Source organism: Tympanuchus pallidicinctus, unplaced genomic scaffold (genome assembly GCF_026119805.1).
Source record: "Tympanuchus pallidicinctus isolate F22 unplaced genomic scaffold, pur_lepc_1.0 scaffold5, whole genome shotgun sequence".
Lineage (NCBI taxonomy): Eukaryota > Metazoa > Chordata > Aves > Galliformes > Phasianidae > Tympanuchus > Tympanuchus pallidicinctus.
In genome coordinates, this window is record NW_026294769.1 from 66367483 (window position 1) to 66390392 (window position 22910).

The 22910-nt window shown below is 45.0% G+C and overlaps 1 long non-coding RNA gene across 7 annotated transcripts in view; it reads left to right on the plus strand.

Moving 5' to 3' along the window:
• The window catches only part of LOC128091567 (uncharacterized), a 78364-nt gene extending 57519 nt beyond the window's left edge, over positions 1 to 20845 (plus strand). For 2 of the 7 annotated variants that reach the window (XR_008211458.1, XR_008211452.1), the window contains 4 exons: positions 611 to 682; positions 1364 to 4722; positions 5390 to 5469; positions 12716 to 20845. This is a non-coding gene — a long non-coding RNA (uncharacterized LOC128091567). The remainder of the gene's footprint in view (positions 1 to 610; positions 683 to 1363; positions 4723 to 5389; positions 5470 to 12715) is intronic. The other 5 variants (XR_008211456.1, XR_008211454.1, XR_008211455.1 and 2 more) reach the window with 5 other exon arrangements.
• Positions 20846 to 22910: the final 2065 nt, after the last annotated feature.

Genomic DNA, 22910 nt, shown 5'->3' on the forward strand with positions numbered 1-22910 from the left:
TGTGATTATCCACTGGGAGATACTCGGTGTCTTTTTCTTCCCTCAGTGCACTTGTCCTGGAGCTCTTGGTGCTGCAGTGTACTTGCACTGGGAAGTGGATAGGCTTTGCCAGCACCTGGCTTTTCCATGGCTGTCCCCATTTTTCCTCTTCGCCCTGTCCAGGTCCAGGGACTGTCAGTGCAGGAAGCATTGCCCATCACCTCCCTTCATTTTTTCCTCTCTCTCTTGGTGCCAAGTTGCTCTGATAGACTTTGGCTTGTGTCCCAGAAACAGCCTCTGAACACACACAGACCGGGAAGGCTAAAATAACACTTTAAAATTGTTAAATAAATAGCAGTCGGTCTCTGTTAAATGGGAAACACAGCTTAATTTGTTATATTTTTTTGTCCTCCCTTGGACAGGGAATTGGGGCGTGTGTGCATGTCTGTAGAGTGGTTCTTGTCGTAATCCATCTGCTGTAGCCCCAAGTGGGCAGAGGAGGGTTATGCGACTCCGAGTTACCAAACACTTACAGTAAAAGTGTAGTCATCCTGAACCTCATCCAAAGAGCCTTAGTTTTTTTGTTGGCTTTTTTGTTTTACTTTTTTTTTTTTTTCCTCTCTCCTGCCAGGATGCTGCTGCGTCACTTGCATTCTTCACCCCTCCTGCCTTGTTGGGAAGGAGCAACCCTCCGAAGCCGGCGGTAACTCTTTCCAGGCTTCTCACAGCAGTGGTTGGGGCCCTTCTGTGCTGCTTTGCTCCATCCCAAAACACTTCAGGACCACAGGGTCACCACCTAGGGTTTGCTCTGTAGCAGTGCTGGTATTCCCTGTGCCAGACTGCCTCCTGAAAAGCTCTTGTCTCTCCCTGACACATTCTCAGATCTCGAGTAAAAATAGTGTAACGATTATTGTAGTGTGGGAGAGCAGGGAACGCTGCAGGAAGCATTTGGAAAATGTCTGTTGCAAATGGCTGCCAGCAAAGATTGAGTAGGAGCAGGGATTGACTTAGTCACTCAAAGCTGTATGTCAGTGTGAGAAAGTCTCATCCTTCTTGGGTCTTTCTAGCGAGGACATCCCCCTGGGGATTGGCTGCAGGTCCCAGGGATCCAGTTCGGGGCTGGATGAATGCAGGGGGTATACCTGCACTCGATACATCCCAACCTGCTCTTCTCTTAGGCTTCTCTTCTTTTTATTTGTTTGTTTTTGGGGCTTTTTTTTGGGGGGGGAAGGAGAGGGGCATTTGAATTACCCCAACCAACCCAGTGTTTTGGATATTAGAAACTTGTCAGTGTGTTGGCCACATGGGAGGCAATTGTTTCTTGCTGATTATCTGCATGGCAAAAAAAAAAAAAAAACACAAAAAAACCCTTACTTCATTACAGCGTCAAAATTGTCCATTTCATTCCTCAACTTCCTGAAGCTGTCAGTGTGGGGTGAGCTGCAGGAGCTCTGAATCCTTGGTGAGAGCGGGGTAAAACAGCAGAAGTGGCCTGAGCAGGAATAACCCAACTTCAGAAGGGGAGGAAGTGAATGTCTGACTACAACCTGCATGCCTGTACTTAAGTATGGCAGCGATAGCCTGAGCATGGTGATCTTGAGCATCAGTGTTGTTGCAGTGATGGAAACAGCTGATTCTAGATAAAAAGAGGAAGATTTGGTAGAATATATCATGATATTTTTTAGATGCTTCAAATTTTGTCTTTTTTCCACCATGATGTAAGTGCAGAGGTTGCTCCACTTTGAATGGGTATTTTACATGAGCCTGCCTCTCAAATTAAGTAGGATCATGTTTCTTCAGCATTTAGTGTGAATCTTGATGCCTGGTGGTGTATTTCAACCTTCCAAAGAGACATGCAAGAATAAAGCACGATGATTCACTGCATACTAAAATGCTCTACATGTAAAATAATAATGATAAATAAATAGAAAAGTTGCTGTTTCAGCTTTGCAATAAAACTATAAAACTCACCAGCCAGTAAACAGTGGATCTCCTGTTCCCATGGAGAAGAGCTGCTGCAGACCTAAAAGCTTGCTGTGGGAAAGAAAAGAAATATAAATCAAAAAGATCCACTCATGGTCTTGCAAACAAAGGTTGCCTTGGATTGTGGTCACATGTTGCCGTTCAGCTGATCGAGTTCATGCCAAAAGGGGAAAGATTTCTAGTACTTGCTTGAACCCCACTGAACTGGTTTAGGGAATTAATTAGAGGAAAACTCTTCACCTTTGTTTTTTCCCTCGCTGGTTTTCTCCTAGACCCGATGGCCCTGCGTGAACTCACCAGCCCAGCCACCCCTTCCATGACTTGTGGCCACTGAGTGAACTTGACTGTGATTTAAATTGCACCCTCAGCAAAGGGGCTTTGGCTTCTCCCTGCTGAGGGAGAAGGAGCCTGCCAAATACCCAAATCTGAGCTTTGTAAATCATACCCAGCAATTCTCGGTGGCCAACTTGCTTCAAGGATATAAGGAGGAGGAACACCTGCGAGACCTTCTGGGGGTGAATTGCAACCCCTGTATATATAAAAGGTGTTGATAAGCTGGTGTTGCTGGCAACCCTCCTGGCCTGACCTAATGCTCTGTGTGCATATGTTCTGTAAATAAAGATCAGGGCAGGCTTCTTCCCTTGAACACATCCTCTGTCCACGCCTATGGAGGTATTCAGGAAACCTTCCTAAGGCTGGGCATTGGAGGTTGCATGAAAATTTCCAAAATCTTTGGCTTCACACATTTGGTGTTAAGGTACATACATGTGTTGCATGCATCACGCGTAGTTTTGAGGACAAACTCAGTGCAGCAGGCTTAGCTCTCATCCCAGGCAGTTTTCTCAGGGCTCTGGACTTGCATCTAATTTTTACAAAGCTCATCAGATGGCTGGTACCAGAGTGCTTTTCTTTGAGGGATACTGTATCAGCACAGTTGGGTATTGGATTGCTTTCCAGAATTTTCTTGCCTTCCATGCCTCGGGGCTTTTTTTGGCGAAGGTTCCATCACACACTGATCCTGCTGTCTTCTGTAGCAGATGAGCCCTGGGTTCCTGGCTTGCACTTTCACCTAAGGGTGAAAGTGGTAGGATGAAGTCGTATATCCAGACCTGTTAGTCTGGAGTACAATGGTGGTGGTTATATGCCTCTTTTTTTTTTTTTTTTTTTTAACCTTGCATTAGGGTGTGCTGAAGGAAGCAGGGATGAAAACACTGTAGGTTGAAATTACCCAGTAAAGAGCCTGAATCAGCTGCAGAGGATACTGAAAATCTTGGTTACAGACCCTTTTTTTATTTTTTCAATATTATTATATCATGCAGTGAAAAAGCATATCTGTTTCTTGGGTGAGGTCTTCCCGAGTTGACTGTGCTTCCCTGTGGCACGGCACACTTTCTTTGTAGCATCCCGCATGGGAGATGAAAGGGTTTGATGTATACTGCCTTCAGGGCAGTGTGGATTTCTCCTCAAAAACGCAGATTCTAGTTTTAAATGCCTAAAAAATGAGACCTGTGCCTTATCTCTTGGGAGATCGTTGATGGATCCATTCCTCAAAAAGATATTTTATTCATTCAAACTATTCAGTTCTTTAATTCAGTGCCACTCCCTTCATTCGGATGCCTGGAGTCTTTTATCATGTCTCCTCTTACTCATTGCTTAGCCAAGTTAGACATACTTAGTTCTTTTAATCTTTCCTAGTAACTGAGTGTCTTTAATCATCGTGCTTGATGTCAGAGTGTTTGATGCCCACTTTTTCTGAAAGTAAGCCTGGATTTTGTGTGTGTGCAAATCACTTGGGAAGTGATCCAGGAGAGCAGGAGTAGCTGAGCAGCTGCAGCTGGTTGCACAGGCTCACTCCTGGATTCCTCAAAAGCTCCCTCAAATATCCCAGTGTGGGTGCTGAGGAAGATTCTTGGCTCACCTCATATGCCAGCAGACTTGGCACGCTTGGGGATTAATTAATGTTTTTGTTGGATGTGGGCAGCAGCTCCCCTGAAGACGTCTCATGGCTTGGCTTTCCAGAGGCACATTTCTCTGGACTTCCATGGAACTAATTGAAGATGCAGGTGTAGATTATGTTTGCAGAAAACAGGCCCAGAAAGGTTACTGAAACTTACATTTCCTTCTCTTACCCTCAGCAACAAGAGCAAGATAGAGGCTTAATTTCTTTCTACAAAATCAATAGCAAAGCTAAGGGATGGGTTGTTTTTTGGGAGCAGTGATTTTGCTACATGCTGTTAGTGCAGCTCATCTACTCTTGCTGCAGGTATTACTGTTGATTTTCCAGATGAGTTCATATATTTGCACCTGAAAATAATCATTCACAAATTCTTAAATCAGTGTGAATGTAGGGATTATTGCTATCTGTTACTGAGCTATGCAGTGTATCATCTCAGCATGGTGTCGTCAGACTTGGCTTTGTGGAGGTAAGCATCTGCTTTCCTTCTTTGACACAGAAGTCCACAATTTATTCCATCTTATTTCAGTGGGAGCTGTTGGTATTTCTCTGTTTCAGAAAGGCTGGCCTGATCCAAGCCTAGTGTCGACTCACTTGGTTAAATGCAGCACATCTCTGGTTTGCTGGCGTCAGCACTGAGGGAGCTCGGGGTGGCACCTCTGAGTGAAGGAGGAGCATGGACTTTGAATCACACAGTATTTGGCAGCAAATTAAAGAAGGCCAAAGACTGCCTGTCCCTCCCCCTCATCCTATTCTGCAAGAATGCTTCTCATACTTCCCAAACTTAGCAGTGCAAATGTCACTGGGTTAAGTACACTGCCTGACGATGCTATTCTGATGTTAATAAAGGTCCCATTCCCCCCCACTGTGGTTCAAACTCCGTCTACCAAAGGCACTGTGTGATATACAGCTACCCTTACAGGGGGTCCTGTGGGCTGGGAGGGAGAAGAAGAGCAAGACCTGGTTTGGGGAGAAAGCAGCGCTGCAGCACAGAGCAGCACCTGGTGCCCACTGGATGTCCCTTGTCACCCTTGGGTGACCAGAGTGTAGTGTGGGATGTCCCTAAGGCCTGGAGATGTCCACCAGGAAAAGTGTGTGCCCTCTTGGTGATGCTCGTGCCGTCTTGGCGAACATCCCAGGAGCACCACATCATCTGGAGGAGCCAGCAGGCTTGTTTTGGTGCTGCACTGCTGATTCACTGCAGGTGTTCGCCATGAGATGGGCACAGCACTGTAGAACACCATCCCCACCCCAGGGGCACGTCACACCCTGCATGCAATTACATTCACGTCGCTGGAGGATTTTCACTCCCTACCTTTGATTGCAACCTTGGGGGCTGGAGTGATAACTTTCATATATAATTGGTTCACTTTACAGCAGTAGTTTGAAGAAGAGAGGAAATGAAGCTTTTTGGTTGGAGGGAAGGGACAGGGTTTGGCTTGCTGACATTTCTTTTGTTGCGATGTTGTATAGGTCTCGCTTGACTGAAAAAAGGAGAAAGGAGGAGTGTGTGCAGGGAGTTCAGGTCCCGCTGTGGCTTCTTGGGAAGTGAGGTGAGTCGTGACAGCCTTCAGTGCTGCTAAGCTCAGACGTACAAATGCCTGGGCTTCCTGGCAGCCTTTGGGTGAGACCCCTTCTTCTGAGCCTCCAGATTTTTTTGTTATGGGTTTCTTTGTGTTTTCACTCTTCCAGGCTGATGGGAAGATTTTAGACCGCTGATGTGATCCTACAGAAGGATGTAGGATCACACAAAACTTATTTCTGACTGTGGCTTTGGCTGTGTTTGAGATTCACAGCACGGGACTGCATTCCCTTACATTGTTAGTGTATGGTCTGCATTTGTCTGGTTGAATTCTATGTCTGCCCACGTGCGGGAGGACTTGAGTCCGGTATGTTTCTTGTGGCTTTGGATATTGAGAACTTGGGCCTCTGCTAACCTAACAAGTGCCCTTGAGTTTTCTTCTCTTTTGAGAGGAGTCTGGACACAGCCCATATCTGTGAGCTTGTCTGAGCCTGCCCTCTGCGCTCATACACCCTGACAGGCAGCATAAGCACGTTCCTGAGGGTAAGGTATCATCACCAAGGCAGTGCAGTCCAGCTGGGCCATGTCTCACTAGCTGTGGCGGTCCTGGTAGGGACCAGCAAGATATCTGTTGTGCCAGCGTCCTGAACTCAGAGAATTGTCAAATATCCAGGGCTGGAAGGGACCCAAGAGAGTTATCAAGTACAACTCCTGGCTCCACACAGGACCACCTAAAATTCAAACCCTATGTCTGAGAGCAGTGTCCATAAACAGTACCCTGGGCAGCCCGTTCCATGCCCACCACCCCCTGGTGCACACCCTGTCCCTGACCCCCACCTGAACGCAGCTCCATGCCGTTCCCTGGGCCCTGTCGCTGTCACACAGCAGAGCTCAGCGCTGCCCTCCGCTCCCTGTGAGGAGCTGCAGCCGCCATCAGGCCTCCCCTCAGCTCCTCTGCTCTGTGCTGAGCGCACCCAGGGACTTCAGCTGCTTCTCACATGTCTTGCTTTCCGTACCCTTCACTATCTCTGTAGCCCTCCTTTGGACGCTGAAAGTTTTGTGTCTTTATGCTGTGACAGACAGCCTGAACAGCACACAGTGACTCAGCACCAATGCTGGAACCAGTAGTGGGATGGTAGTACTGAAATACACAGTATCCCACTAACTCAGCAGTGGTCTGCAGATGTGAAAAGGTGAAGAAATGAGCCCTGTGTGTTAGGGCTCTCTTGTTCAGCATTTCTTTTGAGATCTTTTGTGCACATCACTGCATCTCCCATGCGCTGGAAATTCCCTCTAGATATCCATCTGCCTTTGCTGAGCTGTCTCCTCCCCTTCACTTCCTCACCATAAGCCTTTTTAGGACAGCAACTTTCTTTTCTGCGTGTATTTGCGGAATGCTCAGCATGCGCTGTTCAGTCCATACTGCAGTGTGACTAAATATGTTATAAAAATGGATAATCTTTAGATAGACAAGCTTTTTTATCTTTCTCTTTTATCAACTGTGACTCTGGAGGGCCTTTGTATGCTTCTGTCTCCCTGATGCCCTACATGTGCTTTCAGAGGTGTAACCCATTGCCTTGTGTTGAGAAGGGGACTGATGTTGATGCGTTTTCAAGATTCTCACTTGAGATCAAGGAAAATACATAATTTGCTGCATTATGTAACTGTTGTTCACTTGTAAGTTGGCGAATAGAGAGAATGTGAGAGTGTCTGTATAGTGAAGGAAAAAGAATCACTAAGATTGTATGGTTCACCCTCCTTGACCGAGCTCTCACCCCATCCAAATGGGGGCTGTGTACATCTTCTCCTTCCATCCATACACCTTAGGACCAGAAAGAGTTCCAGAGGCTTGGGTCAGTTGCTTGCTTTTGCCACTGGTCTCTTTGCTCACAAGCCATGCCTCAATTTTCCATCCAGAGAACAGGGATAAGTTGAGTCTGTGTAGTTGTGACAATTACCTTAAGGAATATGCAGCATCATGTTCTAGTGGTGTGTTTAACTGGAGCTGGGTGCTTTCTGCAGTATGAGTGGCTCTCAATGAAAAGCCTCATTTTCACTTGGCTGCTCTCAATCTGGCTGGCTTTTCTCAGATAAAGTTCATCCAGCATAACAGCTGGCTTTCCTCTCCCTTCCCTCCACTTTTGAAAGCTTGCTCTGGTCTGACACCTTCATCATCAGCAGAGTGTTGGGGATTGGGGCTTGGATGTTTGGACCTCTTGCCCTCTCCTTGTTGCAGGGTCACCAAGCCCATGCCAGGCCACTACTTCTGTGCAAGGCTCTCTCTCTGTCTTCTAAGGTTTTCTTTGCTGGGGTTGGTGGAATGCAGGGATTTGAGGGCCTGTGGATTCCTTAAGCACCTAAACAGGAGAATGCACTCGTCTCCTTCATAAAATGAGCAGCCTCCTTGAAGTGGTGGGGAAGGGAGGAGTTTATAGGTCTCAGGGACAGTTGGTAAACATTAAGAAGGATAGTTGTTATCAGCGGTGCAGAGTCTGGTTGGAGGCCTGTAAGTAGCGGTGTTCCCCAGGCAACTGTGCTGGGACTGGTCAAGGGAAGTGATCTGTTCTGCCCTGGTGAGGCCACATTTAGAATACTGTGTCCAATTCTGGGCTCCCCAGTTCAAAAAAGACAAGGATGTTTTAAAAGAAGCCTGAGGAAGGCCACAATGATAAACGGTGTTGAGCATCTCATACATGAGAAAAGGCTGAGTAATCTGGATCTGTTTGGAGGACTGAGGGGGAATGTGATTAATGTTTATAAATACCTAAAGGGAGGTGGGAGGCAAATGGATGAGTCCAGGCTCTTCTCGGTGATGCGTAGCAGTAGGACAAGGAGCAATCTCCTAAGACTTGAACATAGGAGGTTCCACACAAGCATGCAAATGAACTTTTTGCTAAGGGTGATGGAGCACTGGAATAGGTTGCTCAGAGAGGTTGTGGAGTCACCTCCTATGGAAATATTCAAGGCCTGCCTGGACGCCTACTTGTGTGACCTATTGTAAGGAACCTGCTTTAGCAGAGGGGTTGAATTTGATGATCTCTTGAGGTCCCCTACAACCTCTGCAATTTTGTGATTCCGTGACCGTGCATTGGGCTGGGTGGAGAAGAAGATTTTTTATCTGTTTTCTGGGGGCTAAAAACAGGTGTTCGGTGGACTGGGAGTTGCCTTGAAGGCAGAGAAGGATGCAAATGAACTGTGAGACATAAAAGGAGCCATTGGAATGCCATGTTCTGCCACTAAGTTTGCCTCCACCCTGAGCAATATGCATGTGTAAGCTGATCATTTGGTAGCCTCTTCCAGAAACCTGGACAAGTCCTGCCTCAAGAGACCCTTTCAAACCTAAAGATCTTACAGAGATCCAAAAAGAGACTGAGCCCAGAGGCCTAGTTGTTTACAGATAGGCTGGGAGATGGGTCTTGCTCAACAGGGTGGGCTGTGTCTGCTTTCCTGGCTGGGAGCTGGGTCCCTGAGGAGCCTGGGTGCTCAACCTTGGGCGTTTTCAGTAGTGAGTAACTGCTAACGATAACTCTCTGGCCCTGGATGAAGCTTTCTTCAGGTTTTGCAATAGCTGAGATAAGTCAACGCTGACCCTAGTGCACATAGCAGCTTAAAATCTTCTGTCAATGCAGTCTGGGCTCAGGGCCCAGCGGTGAGCTACTAAAGCTTACTGCCTGTTTGCTGTTGCAAAAACAGTGTAGCAATTAGTTTAAGCTTACCTGCGGGAGATTTTAGGCTGTACTTTGCCTAATGCCTGAGGGAACTGGGGCTGTTTAGTCTGTAATTGAGGAGGCTGAGAGGAGAGGAGAACTCATCACTAGCTGTGATCTTCAAGGTCTTTTCCAGTCTAGATGTCTCTATGAGTCTATGTTTCACACTGCAACGGGACACAAAGCTAATCTGTTACTCTAGCCCAGCAAAGTGGTAACGTGTCATGGGATGGAATCCCACCCGTGTCGTCAGCTTGGAATAATATACTTCTCTGAAAGAGTGGTCAGACAGTGGAATGGGCTGCCCATGGAGGTGGTGGAGTCACCGACCGTGGAGGTGTTCAAGGAACATTTGGATGTTGTGTTGAAGGACATGGTTGAGTGAGAACTATTGGTGATAGGCAGATGGTTGGGCTGGATGATCTTGTAGGTCTTTTCCAACCTTGGTGTTTCTGTGATTCTGTGATAATAGCACAGCTGGAGACCTCCTGGACAACATGGTAATACTGAATGTGGTCAGGAGAGGAGCTGAGCAATTCCCACATTGTCTTCCTTCTGCCCTGCCCACATTTTACACCAAAGCTCTGTCTTCATGCTTTTAATGAAGTAGATGCTTATGCTGTGATTTTGGCACCTGTCTCTTGTAGCAAGCATTTTTGGCTAATCCCTTACCCATGGATGGCAGTTCTCCCTCCTTGCTTGCTCTTCCTGTTGTATTTTTATTGCACAGTGGTCAGCAGTTGTGTGTGCTGTCTTGCAGAGTAATGCGCCCAACCTCAGCTCAGTGATGACTTTATTGTGCTACAGTCTAACTTTTTGCTGTTGACAAGCATTTCCTTAGCATCCCTGTAGGCCAAGATGCTGCCTCTTCATCACAAAGGTTGGATGTTCATTGGCTCTGTGTGTTGGTCCTTCCCCTTTCTGATTTCATTTGATATGTGCAGGATGTAATGATAAACACTTGGGCTTTTTCCTATTTCAGGCATTTTTGCTTCTCTAAAGGAACCCCATGGGATTACAAATGTTTGTGTGAATGCCCAGATCAGATCCTGTGAAGGGAACAGCAGGTTACACAGCCCCACAACCACACACTGCTTCATCCTTGCGCATGTGGGCACCACCAAAACTTTGGATGAAAAGTTTTGAGGCCTTCCATCCTCTCAGGATGCAGTTGCTATAAATCTGGAAAAAATAAACTCTGACGTTGTTCCATCTTGTCTTCCTTCAGCTCACTGCATTTTGCTCTCCATGTTCAGCTGCTCTTCATCAGTGGCTCTCACCATCATTGGAGCCAGAACGCGGTGGTGCTTGGGAGGAGCCCTTGAAGCAAAGCAGTCCATTCTGGTTTGGGAACTGGGTTGTGTGTATGACCATCTGGGTCTCACATGCAGGGTCTGGCAGAGGTCTTCAGGAATGACTGACATAGGTATTTCTTTTCTGACAGGTGAAGTGGGTGATTCATATACTTAGTTAACACTAAATATATGTTTTTTTCAAATATGCAAGACGAAGTACTGAAACGTATGCATATATTGTCTGCATTTATGATCAGAGCTAGCTGCTTATTGCTTCTGTAGCATCACAGCAATGTCATGTTTATGTGTTTTATGACATTCTAACCATGTCTTCTGGCTGGACACGGCAGTTAAACATTATAATACAGCAGTCATAAACCTGAACCATCTGATGACCATACCTGTTAATTCCTTAATGTTGCTTGTATATAAAGTGAGTTTAGTAATAACTCCTTGCTTTCTGGAAATAGAGTATGAATAGGACATTTGGAGCTGCTGTGCGGTTTCAGCAGTGGGCAGGTGTCTATGTTAGGCATCACAGGCTGTGCTCATCTTAGCCATGGGCGACATCTCAGAAAACGCCAGCATGCCAGGGGTTAGTGCACACACTTGGGTATCTCACAGTGAACTGGTGAGTTTAAGTTTTGAAAGCAATTTTACTGCTGCACACCACCACACGCTTTTTTATGTACGATGTTCCCTTCATGAAACTTCAAATAGTGCTCACATCAGGCTGAAATCAATATCTCCAGGAGAGATTAGGACAACTTCACTTGAGGTTTTTGTTGTGGTTTCTTGCAGGAGGAATAAAGAAGGTAGGATAACCAAGGTCAGCACCTCACTTCAAGCTATCAGTTGGACTGCTTGTGGGCGAGAGATATTAAATTACCATGTGTGTGTAATTTATCCGTTGTGCCAGTGACCAAGTAATCCAGTGAAATGGCAGCAAAAAGGACAGGGAAGTTATGAAAATTTGTGCTGTAAACTGAACTGGCAGGATTACACTCAGAGCTGTGTTTGGTTATCAGGTGTCACATTGTCTTCAGAAAGTACCTGAGAGGGATTTTACTCCAAGTTTTGCAATAGAAGTCTCAATGCCCATAAGAGGGGCAGAGCGCGTCTTTTCAAACAGGGGCTTTGTTGTTCCCTATCTGGGTGTTCTTCACAAGTTTTGGGCGTGCCAATTCTGATTATAGTTTGCATTTATTATTGCTTAATGTAATTAATGTCATCATTTGAAACTGATTAATTATTGGTTAATATCATAATATCCTTTACTACAGCTTACTTCTACCTTGTATTTATTAGCCTCATCTTTATAGTAGTGTTGCTAAATGCTTCTTAGACCTGGTGTGCCTCCTTTGATATCCTTAGGCACATCATCCAAGTGCAGGTTACAGGTGCTGACAACTGTCTGACCCATTTTCTTTTGTTTGCGGCCTCTCTGCACCTTATCTTGGTTTTTGTGAAGTAACTGAGCTAAATGCAGCACTATTGTAGTATAGTTTGTACTCATTTGACATTATTAACTTTCTTGCTTTATCTGGGTTAATTCTCAAGGATGGCATCCTGGCATTCTCTGCCAACATTGCTTTCTGTGTAGTTAATACAGAATTAACCTTAAAAGAATGGGTTTTGAAAACTATTTCCAATCTTCTGCTTATTTTTTCCATGTTTGGGCTGCTGATTTTAAGAAAATTGCATTTCAGAAGAAGGCTGCTTTGACAACACACTGTACACTGTATGATGCCAAGGAAATAATTTGCTGCAGAACCCCAGTACATGCAGTCCTTGTTTTTTTTTGTTTTTTTTTGTTTTTTTTTTCCTGGGATATCTGCTATGGACCTTCTGGCTGATTTTTCTCTTGTAAGATCCAGAGTGATCATCGTCTGTTGCGGTACGTGGGGCTCCAAGCCAAGAATATCCACTATTTTTGAAGCATGATCATTACTGTTCAAAATAGGCTTTTTTTTCCATGATCTTATAAGATTTTGCCCCTTCTCTAATAAGCTAATTTTATCCCTGCTTTGGCATCTGTACTCCTTAGTGTTATTTTGGTGTGCACTTCATACATATCATATATAGCTCTGTGCACACATGCATCACTGTATGTGATTTATACAAGCTTGTCTTGTCTGCAGTGTCAGAGGGGAATCGTTCTCACTTTTGTGATGGGGGTGTCAGGTCAGATGTGTCGAGTCCATTGCCAGACCTTTCTGTGACCTGTCCCAGTTTGTTTCCCTTCATCCCTAAATGATACCATTGCTTCTCCCAGGCAAGAGAAGATGTGAACCATCCACCACTCTTGCTGTATGAAGGCAAGGGGTGCCTTTATGACCTGCTACTTCTACTTCTCTGTCAGCTATTCCTGGAATGATGGCCTGTGTCACTGGAGACTGCTTCAGAAAGTTTGTGAGACAGACATTAAGTCTAGTGAATGGAAGAAAATATTTGTCACTGTCTTTATTTGTCACTGCACCCATTGTCCTTATTTCTAGAAAAAAAAGACTTAAGTTGCACAGCCATCTTCTCTTCCTTCTTGACCTCCACCTCACATCTTTCTGAATGAGTAATTCTGAATGGATTGGCATCAAGATGGCATTTTGCCTTGCTTTGGGTAGCATACAACTGAAAACTAAAATTTCCTTCTGAGGTAATCTGGTAGGGATGGATTTGGATGGTGCTAGGGCCTTAATGCTCCAACTTAATAACAGGGGAAGAGGAATCCAACAGCACCAACATGCTCTTGGGGCAGAAAAGGAACCAGATTTAACCCTAAGGTCAAGTCATGGAGGAGAAATGATCCCTCGTGGTCAACTCCAACCTGAAGGAGCCCAAGGAGCATGATGGCTATTTGACTGACCCATCTTCTGGTTCTGTTCAGAAGATGTTGTTCCTATTTCATGGACATTAATGACCTTTGTTTCATTGTCGTGTCTTTAAGGACTCGAGATGGTGTTTGCAGAGGAGGTACAGACCTGGTCTGCCATGACCATGTCAGTTTTATGTATTTGCATAATGTAAATGCCAGCCCAGCTGAATTGTGACAAGTGTATTTGTTGTAGGCAAATAAAGGTTTTCAAGAAGCTGTGGAGTTTCTAGTTTGATAATCTGAGAATAGGTACTTTAAAAGGTATGTTTTGTGGTATGACATGCAGGGTTAGTTCTTTCAAGACAAAAGAAGGATAAAAGGATGAAATTATTACAACCAAATTTGACATGTACCCTGACTACCAGTTTTGAGGTTGTCAGCTGAGGGAGGTGTTATGTCTAAGCAGAGCATCAGAGTCTCATACAAGGGCCTTAGTGTGTTCAATTTTACCTTGATTTTACATCAAGTTGCTGTGTTGTGGTTTAACCTGGCAGGCAGCTCAATTCCACGTAGCCATTTTCTCACCTCTCCTTCCCAGTGTGATGGGGGAGAAAATCAGAAAAAAAACCCAACAACACAAAACAGAGCTTGTTAGTTAAGATAAAACTATTAAATAAAACAGAAAAGGAAAAGGAAAAAAATAATAGTAAATAACCACAAAACAAGCGATACACAACACAATTAATTGCTCACCACCCACTGGCAGATGCTCAGCCAGTCCCCTGAACAGCTGCTACCCCCCCAGCCAACTCCCCACTGTTCTTCAAGTTTTTTTTTTGCATGATGCCATATGGTATGGAATATCCCTTTGGCCAGTGTAGCTCAGCTGTCCTGGTTCTGCCCCCACCCAGCTCCTTCTGCCCCCGCAGTCCCCCTCACTGGCAGGACAGTACAAAGAAACTAATAACTGAAACATCCCTGGCTCTCTGCAGCACTCTCAGCAACAGAAGAAATGGCCCAGCAGAAACCAGGACATGCTGGACTGCAGAAAGATGCGACTCTTATTTTGAGGAGCACCACAGCTTGCCACCGGTTAATCAGATTAGCACTTGTGGTCCTCTTCCTCAGTACTGGGGCTGTTACTGTTGATTTCATCAAAACATATTCTTTTCTGTAAAGAAAGGAGTCCTTACAGTTTGGTGGAGGCCACAGAGGTGTCAAAACGTTGAGCCTGAGGTTTTTAACTTATTGTCACCTTTTTCAGTGAGAGCTCTGCTGAAGCTGAAAAGGTTTCAGCAGTGTGAAATTGCCGAAGGAAAGGAAACGCTCAACATTTTCAGCTTCACAGTCACCCAAGCCATAGCTAGTTCCGGAAGGGTCGATGAGTGTATGGACATGAGTAAGCCTTCTGAGACTAGTGTGGGCTCTATCAGACCTAGCAGGGCTTTCCCAGGTCAGACCCGGAGCTCTCCACTCGAGATCTGAATGTCACTGCAGCTGCACCTACAGGAAGGCTTTGGCTAACGCTGTACAGTAAAAAATATCTATTGTTCCCTTAATAGACAAAGCTGTAACAGGAAAAATGTCTTATGTCAACCTGGCCTTTGAAATACAAATGAGTAAGAGCAACCTCACTTTTAAATGTCATCATGTGCTTTGTGTGCTCACTTTGTAATTTGCTTTTCTGTGGTTACTGCATTTCAGGGCTTTTGCTTCAAATGATGTTTCAACAAAAGGGAAAGGAAAAGAAAAGGCATTTCTGGTGTTGCATGGGGAGTTTTGTGGGGTTGCACTGACTCTGCTTCTACTTTTAAGCATCAAGACAGGCATTTTTTTCCTATAAAGTACCTGCTGATGGTGGAAATACCGGAAGCCTTGTTTTCTTATTTCATGAAGTTTGAGAGAAAGGTGCATGAAGGAGCACTGTGCATCTCTGCTTAGCAAGCTTGGCTTTTTCTATATGCCCCACGTCTGATTCAGAGTCCTTTGGGTCCTGGTGGCTTGCAGTGACATAATGAAACTTCCTCTTGGTGAGGATGGACATCCAGTGCTTGCAGCATGGCATGTGCCATCCAAGTACCCTGCTTGCCAAATCGCCTTGTTTTGTTCATTGTCTTCTGGATGGGGCACCTTTGGGGTTGCTTGAAGTCCTGCATCTGCTTGGTGGGCATCTATTCCTTCAAAGTGAATCTTGAAGTGTGTGCAGAACTGATTCTGGAATTGAGTAGGTCCTTCTTCAGGTGGAACAAACTGTTATTTGGAGTTACACTATGATGGGCTGACTGGTTTGGCTGTTTTTGGTCTGTTTGTGATTAAATCTGATGGTGACAATAAAAACAGAACAAAAAATGATGTGAAAAGTGAATAAAAGCCTTGGAAGGATATTTTGGGTTGCCAGAGGATCTTAATCCACAGAAAATTAATTGTTTTAAAGTAATTCAATGACTAGTTTGAGTCGGCTTTGCAGACTCCTGTCTGAGCAATGGACATTTCTGTGGAATTAATCAGAAGGAACTGCAGTTTCTTTTACCATGGGCAAAAATAGCCCTCAGACTGAGGACAACGTGTAATAGCAATGACTGTAGCTGTTGACTTAGCCAGAAATTCACAGCCAGTAATAAACACAAAAATCATCAGGAAATATGGACTGCTGAATCTGTGCTGAAATTCGCTCAGCTTTATTGCGGTGAGTGGGTAAGGGGGTGAGAAAGGAGTTTTAGGGTGAGGTGCTGAGACTGGAGGCGTACTGTGAGGTGGGATGGAATTGGTGGGACAAGACAGCATGGCATGGGATGGGATAGCAGGGGATGGCATGGCATGGCATGGTATGGGGTGGCATTGGATGCTACAGGGTAGGATGTCCATGTACATGCAGGGGAGTGGCAGATCCACAGTTCATCTGTCCTGGGATTCAGCAGTTTGCAGAGTTGAAGGCCAGTCAGTGGTAATGCTTGCACTGTTCTAATTTGATAAGGTGGATGATCTGTTTTGAAAACAAGAATGGGGGGAGTGGACGTTTTTTTCCCACTTTGTTGATGCTGAAATACCATGTTTCAATGTCCTGTGTTTTAGGATATTTAGATGTACTTTACAACTTGATTTTGTATTTTTCATGTTTATCTGCCACTCAAAGTGAGCTGCATTTGAAGTAGCTGTTGAAACTCCCCAGGCTGCCCTGGAACCGCTACATCATCCTGGTAGCAGCCCTGGGCAGGGAGGAGATGCTCTCCACTTTCAGGTGGCCCAGAGAAGGGCTCGTCCTACTCTGACTTTCATGGCTCAGCTGGTGCAAAACTATGTTCATGCCATGAGGGAGACTGAATTTATCCTGTCAGGTGTCTAGAAAGGGGTGATATGAGCAGCATCGTGTTCTCACTTTGTTTTAGCACTCACAGCCTTGCAGACCTCGTATTTTGACATTTTCCGAATTGGTTGGTAATATGCAGTGGGCTTTCAGCTCATTCTCCAATTTTTCTGTCTTTCAGTGAAGATTTTCCCCTTTCTGCTTTAAGCATGTAACTTAAAACCACAAACAGTCTGGTGATGTGGAGCAGGCTGCTGGTGCTCATCCCCGTGGCACTTAAAGCCCAGAGAATGGTTTAAGTGGGAAGATTCTACAGAAAGTGGTCAAATTATAAAATGGCTTAGGATGGAAGGGACATAAAAATCATCACAGAATCACAGAATCACAGAATTGTAGGCGTTGGAAGGGACCTCCAGAGGTCATTGAGTCCAATCCCCCTGCCAAAGCAGGTTCTCTACATCAAGTTCCTGCCATGGGCAGGGCTGCCCCCCACCAGCTCAGGCTGCCCAGGGCCCCATCAATCCTGGCCTTGAATGCCTCAGGAGATGGGGCATCCACAGCTTTTTTTGTGCCAACCATCCCAGTGCCTCATCACTCTCTGTGTAAAGAATTCCTTCCTCACAGTGCCATTTCTGGGGTGAAGCCCCAGCCCTGCCACTCACCACAGCCTCCTACGAGGCGCCTGCACACAAAAAGCTGGGATTTAGTGTGGCAAAACAAGGAGTTGTGAAGAGGCTTGGGGACAGCAAGTCTGTGCCAGCTCACAGTTTTGTGTAAGTTAAATAAATGTTGTCTTTTGAAGGAAGGTGTTGAAATGCTCCTGTGGCCTGTTAAAAACAGTGGTGCGTTGGGTGAAGAGCTGCCATCCCCTTTTTCCATTTCCTTCTCCATTTCTCTTTCCATTTCCTTTTCTGTTTCCATTAATAACTAAGTTTTTCTGCTTCATGCTTCTTTAACTTTTTGTTCACTTACGACTTTCAAGGTGTGCTTTTACTGAGTTTAAATGCTTTGCCTTTGCTTTGTTGAAAATCACACCAGTCAGTTGAATGACTGCTGTTATCTCAGGTTTCCCCGGGTCTTCCCATGGGCTGCTTTTGATTTCAAAGGTACATTTGTTGTAAAAAGGAAGATTTCCACAAAAATGCCCATTGCACCTTCGTCTTGTTCACACAGGGCTCCTGTTGAGCAGCTGTCCCATTTTACCGAGCAGCTGGAGTTAGAGGCTGATTAAAGGAGTGGGAAACCTCTTTTCATTTATTTCTGCTGCATGTATGTAACTATGGGTGTGCTCTGCTTTTGGGTGAGCTCTGCTTTTGGGTGAGCTCTGCAGGGAAGACGTGCTTAACGTGACTGAGCCTCTTCTTTTATAAGTTCAGAATTGATCCACATTTACCACTTGCTTCTTCTTTGAGAGCTTTTGGTGAAGGGGATTAGTTAAATCCACATTTTTCCTTCAGTTAGTTTTGCTCTGGGGTGGAGCTCATCGAATAAAGTCCTCCTGGGGATGATGTGGGAATGAGAAGGGTGATGGGCATGTCACTTTGTCTCCATGCACCTCATGGTTCTCAGCACTGGGTGCTCCTCCTGCTCAGCACTGACCACCTTCGCTCCTTCTTCATGCTAAGATAGCTGCATTTCAGCTGAGGCTGCACAGCACCTCTCCATACACTTTTTTTTTTAACATGAATTTGCAAGGGAAGGTTGGTTGATGTTGGATCCAAGGCTCTTCCCTATTGTCATGTTGCAGAAGAGCAACAAAGCTGCCAAAACTGCTGGGAGTGAAAAGTGTTAGGTCTCAGTGTCTGCATTTGGTCCAGAAACAGAAAATGGGAGCAGACTGAGTCTGATGGATCTGGCAGCCCATGAACTCCCCCCTTTACTTGCTTTCCTTGTATAATTACAGTAATGGAAGTCACTGACACTGCCCAGCTGAAGAGGAGCTGCATGGTTTTGCTGGGCATTGCAGGCACTTCCTAATGCATCAGCGCCGGTGAGACTCGTGGGTGCAGCCTTCACCCTGTCCCTACCAACAGGCTCCAGTCTGGCTGCTCCCATCTAATAGCTGGGAAATTAGGGCTGGGAGCGAGCAAGAACTGCTTGCAGTGATGCAGAGGGCTTCAGTGGTGAAGCAGAGGCTGAAACTCAAGCAGGGAGCATATGAATGAGGTGCTGAGCACTTTGGATTGGCATGATGCACTTCCACAGCCTTGCAGGATACTTGTGTAATTTTTCAGATAGATGAAGCAGTAACTAAGCCAGCTGTGACTCCACCAAAACAATTTCCAATGACAGTATTGAAGGAAAATAGAAAAATCAAACATTGAAGTGTATGGAGGTCTGCCTCAGGCAGTTTTCAGTGCCTACAGGGCAGGGAGCTGGGGAGAGGAGGAGTTAGATGGGTTAAAGTCCAGAGAAGGATATTGAAATACATGAGCCATCCCTGGGAAAGGTGGATCTGCAAGCACTGGGTGAAAGAGCATGAGGAGGGGGGTGGGTTAGGTGGGGGTGTGGATTCCAGGAAAGAATTTATTTCTTAGATTGCAGATGCTTGATGCTATTAGCATCCAAATGGCTCCTGCTGCCCTTTGAAGTCAGCATCTCATTGAGAAGTAAAGAGTAAAAGAGGTGTGGGGAATAATGAATTTATTTCATTTCTGGCTGGTGAATAAATTTCTTTGCAATGTTGAGTTAGCAACGAGACCGTGCATGGTTTATTTTGGGAGCACTGTTTCTTGGAAACATGAGGCATTTATCACTTCTATGATTCTATGACTTTGTACTTTGGCTGTTTTTGTTGTTGTTGTTTTGCTGTTTTGTTATGGGGTTTTTTTTGTGTGTCTTAATACTCAAACTTGCATTATACAGAAGACAGCAGAAAACCACAAAACTGGAGCCTCAGTAATTTCTTTACACCCACCATTTGCCAGTATTCTGGATTGGAAACCAACCACAGCAGCTACTGACAGTCTCATTCCTCCTCCATGTGAACCTCCTTCCAGGGAACTGTGATAATTCCCACCTCCATTTCCTTTGCAGACTGGGGTTTCATGACCATTAAACCTCTTCCTGGAACCATGGGATGGCCCCACAGTGCTTTTGATCCAGGTCAGATGTGCGCTTCTCTGTGGGATGAGAGTCCAGCAAGTCCAGCCATCAGAACCTACCTAGACCCGATGGAGCTGCATGCTCTGACTCGTCCCTACCAAAATGTCCCCACACCCTGCCCCAAGGCTGTGCATTCCTGGGTGCTGGTTGCCTGTGCCTCATGAAGTCTTTCCACCAAACTCATCAGTTTGGCTTCGTTCTGCATCACCACACTGACACTGTGCAAGCTGCAAGCCACCAAACTGTACCTTTGAGCCATCTCATGGGGCACATGTCTCACAGTGGCTTGGCTGCTGGGCCACGCAGCGTGGGATGCGCAGCACACTGTGAGGAGAGCACTAAGCTGGGAGAATAGCGTCCCTAATTCAGGTTGATGCTGGAGCTCTTTCTGCAGACCATTTCAAAGGGCGTTTTGTTTTTTCTCTTCATTCACTGTTCACAAGTGTTCTTTCACTTGTGCATTTTGTGCAATTTTAAAAGCTTCTTGCATGTATTCCTTTCCTCTTATCCTAGATTAAGTGGCTGTCTTCTCTTCTTTCTTAGCTGGCTTGTTCATGCAGAGGCAGGGAGTAGCAAAACATGTTTTTCCTTCTGAAAAGAGAGAAAATAAATATGTTTGATACCTGAGAATAGTTTTTACTGTTCATCTGAGGCAGCTTGAAATCCTTAGGGAAAATCAGAATTGTTCCATTAGGATGAGCTGCTTGCAAGCATCCTGCCAAACTGGAACAGCCCTTCAAGCTGTACTGAAATGAATTAAAACTCTCCACAGATAAGCACAGCATAGGGTATAATTTTATTTCAACAGATGGAAAAAGTCCAGTACATCATCTCCTTTTATTTCAGTGTGTGGTTGTCTTGTCACCCATGTACATATAGAAGTATGCTTTCTTCACATGTATTTGCTGAGGCACTCAAGCTAAATGTGATTGAGCCTGGTGGTTGCTGGGATGGTTCATCATGCATGTCCAGGTGCCATCTGTACACAGGGAAGCTGGCGGTGCAGTAAATGGCTGTTTTCCTTCCTATAAGAAATGCATGTTGGCATTGCTTTTTGATGATCGCTTAGGATCTTAAAGTTTTTGTGCTTTCACATTTATTTTTGTGATGGCTAAATTTCAGTTCACTTAATTCCCTGTGAACAATTCTTCTTTTGTTAAATAAACTATTCCTTGCAAACCATAGCAGTGATGTCATTGTTGTTGTGGAGGTTTGGGTTGGGTTGAGTTGAGTTTTAAGCAGCTGTTGCCACCCAACAGTGGATTTCCCTTCATTATATATCTTCCAAATACACCTTTTAACTGGTTTTCCACCATTCTCACCTTATGGATTCCTAAATATTTTTATCTAGTTTTGTGGAAGTGAGAGTTCCTCTCGAGGAAAAGGAAGCCTCCTGACAATAAGCTTGCCTTTCTTAGTTGTTTTCTGTGAACTTGTATGGTATGCTATGCAGATCTCTGTAAAGTTCCCAAAGCAATCAGCTTGAAAGCCACCATTCAAATGGGGCAGTGATGTACACTTAAATCTGTTTTTTTCTAGTAGTTATTGGTTATGTCTGCTGTGGAATTTCTGGATCCTATTGGGTCCATAGTGGGTTTATAACCCTCCCATTCTCATGGAACTGTTGTGGAAGACAGGATGAAAGTCTGCTTGCCATTTGCCCAGAGCACGCACCTCGTACATACAAGCTTGGGCAGAGCATTGTGTTGATGTGGCTCCATGGCTTTTGTCTTAAGCTGAATTGAGTCCAGTTGACCTTAGCACAAGTGGAACATGCCGAGGTCTGCCCAAATTTGTGTAGGTAGACATATCCCACTAGGATTCTGTCAAATTCTTGCTTCATCTGCTCATCTCAGTCCTAGACCTTGCCTTTGGCTGCACCTAGCACTGGGCGTATAGAACATGCATGGCTATAATCACAGTGATGCTGAAAATGCCTGCAATTTAACAACATTGTGTTAATAAAACAGAGGGAGTTGTTTATGTCCAACTAAGCAAAATCCTGTTGTTTCTCAGAGAAAAGTGATTTCATCTTTGGAGCAACTCTGGCCAAAAGCTCTTAAAGGACAGGTGATTACAAGACGAAAAACACAGTGTAGCCCAAGAAACACTTTTGTGTGTGTGTTTGCAAAATTTTTTGTTTTGAGCCATGAAAAATCCTTCCGTCTGAGGCTCTAGTGTGGGACGGGGGGAAAGCAAAGCAATTCCCTCTTGCATGGGGCAGGCTGGCAGTGGTGGGGGCTGAGTCCCAGCAAGGAGCACTAGAAATGGTAAGAGAACTCTCACTATTTCTAAGGTCTAGTGAATTTTCTGTGGCTTTTGCCTGGCTTCTCTTTTTTCTGTGCTGGCTCAAATCAACTTCAAATAACGGATGAAAAATAAAGAAAAAATTGATGCAGTGCATGTCTCATATGACTATTGGTTTTTCATTACGCAGTGAGCTGGTGGCACTGGCAGTAGTGTGGGGCATGATCATCCCCCTTAGCATTGCGGATGAACTGGCTGTGTAAGCTCTTTCTGAACACACATAGACAAGGGAAAGTCGTATCCACAAGGAATGTGTTTTTTTTCAAAGATACCTGTACATCTGCTGAGTAGCATCCACAGAATCTTGTGAAGCCACTTTGCTGAATTGCCAGTGTCAGAGCTGCCTGACGTGTTCCTGGCCATAGGATGCCTTCTGTGCTACCAAGAGGAATGCTCGTAGCAACAGATAGGAATGTTCTGTGATTTAATTGAGAAGAAATGTGACATTTTATATACTCAGATGCAACAACAGTGCATCTGACTAAAGTATAGGCAGGCTCTTATTGCACTGTGAAAATGCCATCAGGCAGCTTGTGGTCTCCTGGCTACATTTTGTGAGTGGATTTTTGGGCCGTTTTCTGTGCTGTAAAAGTAGGATTCATACATAGTACTAAGGATTTCAGACCTTGATAAGTGTTAAACATGCTATTCACGCCACTGCGACAAGAGGAGCATTAACTGTGCTCCAACATTCACCTTGTACAAATGGTGAATCAAAGACTGTCCATCCCCCAAGGAGGTCATGGTCTGGAACAGTGACAGAAGGATGTGGTTGAATACATGCAGATGGGAGTGTAAAATGAAAATGCCAGGATGATATTGATCATCTTGTCAGATGCATCTCAGGACACCAGGACAGTTACTGTGCGTTTCTTGTAAATGTCATGGCAAAAGAGAGTTTTGATGAAGTCTGTGAGATTGTTTGGCAGATATCAGGGGAAT